Genomic DNA, 2106 nt, shown 5'->3' with positions numbered 1-2106 from the left:
CTCCTAATAATTAAATAACTCAAAATTTGGGTCATTAAGAAATCTAAGACCAAAGAAAAAGAAATTCTGCCCATAGACTGCAACTTCAGCTCCTGCTTGAGAGCTTTCAGGCTTCCTTTCCCAAAGACCTGCCCTACTGATTTCAGACCTGCCTACTGGCCCCCATAATTGCCTGAGTCAATTCCTTGTGGTAAATCTCTTATTATATATCTCCTACTGGTTCTGTTTCTCTGGGTGAACCCTGACTGGTATATTCCCCAGCGCTACCGCCATCTGCCTCCCAGCCTGTTACCCTCTTTGTCTTAGTCAAGCTCCCGCTATCCCCTACCTCTCTGGAAAGACTTTCCTTATATCCCATCCTCCAGTCATCCCTGGAGCCATAAGGGAAGACTGACTTTTTCATCACAGAGAGAGAAAAAAATCAATTACTAATCGGGAATCGTAAACCAGGAGGCATTTTACATTGTTCTACCTGTCTTCTTCCATCCAACATTTCATTATAAAAATTTTCAAATTAAAGAAAATTTGAAAATTGTTATAGGTTAACACCCATATAACCTAGATTCTGCCATTAACATTTTCCTACACGTACTTTATCTGTTCTCTCTTTACCCCATGTATCCTTCTACTCATCTATCAGCTATCTTACTTTTTGATGCTTTTTTTCCTTTTTTTTTTCAGATGGAGTTTTGCTCTTTTCGCTCAGGCTGGAGAGCAATGGTGTGATCTTGGCTCGCCACAATCTCTGCCTCCCAGCTTCAAGCGATTCTCCTGCCTCAGCCTCCTGAGTAGCTGGGATTACAGGCATGCGCCACCACACCCGGCTAATTTTGTATTTTTAGTAGAGACGGGGTTTCTCCAGGTTGGCCAGGCTGGTCTCGAACTCCCGACCTCAGGTGATCCGCCCACCTTGTCCTGCCAAAGTGCTGGAATTACAGGCATGAGCCACCGCGCCTGGTCTTTTTGATGCATTTCAAAGTCAACTGTAGACATTAATACCCTCCTTCCTAAGTACTTCAGAGTATGCATTACTAATTAGAATTTAATATTCATTTATAGATCTTTTTGAGGATAATTTTATACAATGAAATCACTAAATCTTAAATACAATAGTCAATGAGTTTTGATAAATGCATTCATCTGTGTGACCTGAACTTTACCAACAGGACATTTACATTACCCCAGGGTTCTCCCAAGTTGTTTCTCAGTCAACCCTTGTCTCACCACTCCTGAAGAAACAACCACTGATATGATTTCTTCTCCTCCATAGATTAGCTTTGCTTATTCAATAAACTCATAAATATGGAATCCTACCATATGGACTCTTTGTGTCTGGCTTCTTTCATCCAGCATAATGTATTTGAGACTCATCCATGTTGTTGTATATATTGTTTACTCCATTTTGCTGTTAAGAAGCATTTCATTGTATGAATGTACCACAGTTTGTTTATACGTTCTCCTATTGATAGATATCTGGCTTATGTTTGGTTATTATTAAAGCTGCTATAAATGTTCTTGTATTAGAACAGAAAACCAAACACTGCATGTTGTTACTCATAAGTGGGAGTTGAACAATGAGAACACATGGACACAGGGAGGGGAACATCATACACAGGGGCCTGTCGGGGAGTGGGGAGTTAAGGGAGGGATAGCATTAGGAGAAATACCTAATGTAGATGACGGGTTGATGGGTGCGGCAAACCGCCATGGCACGTGTATACCTATGTAACAAACCTGTATGTTCTGCACATGTATCCCAAAACTTACAGTATACTTTTTTAAAAAAAAAGAAAAAAAAAGCTCCTGTATTAGAAAGAACTCCAAGACCATATTGCAAGCTCCATTCCTCACATGACCTAATATGTATTGGACAGCAACTATATGCAAAGCACCATTCTAGGCATTGATATCAAGGAGCTTGAAATCCAATGGTAGGACAAGATATATGTAAATTACTACTGTAAGATGTAGAAGTGCTGCAAGAATGCCATGAAACCGTGAAGTATTTAAAGAGACTTCAGAAAAAGTGTCAGTAGATAAGTTTTAAAAAGTGAGTTTGGACAATATTGCAGACTATGTTGCAGAGGGTTTTTAACAGTGGGGGAC

The sequence above is a fragment of the Macaca thibetana genome, chromosome 3, assembly GCF_024542745.1.
Source record: "Macaca thibetana thibetana isolate TM-01 chromosome 3, ASM2454274v1, whole genome shotgun sequence".
Taxonomy (NCBI): Eukaryota; Metazoa; Chordata; class Mammalia; order Primates; family Cercopithecidae; genus Macaca; species Macaca thibetana.
The sequence above is the reverse complement of the archived record's forward strand: the minus strand, read 5'-3'. Positions refer to the sequence as shown.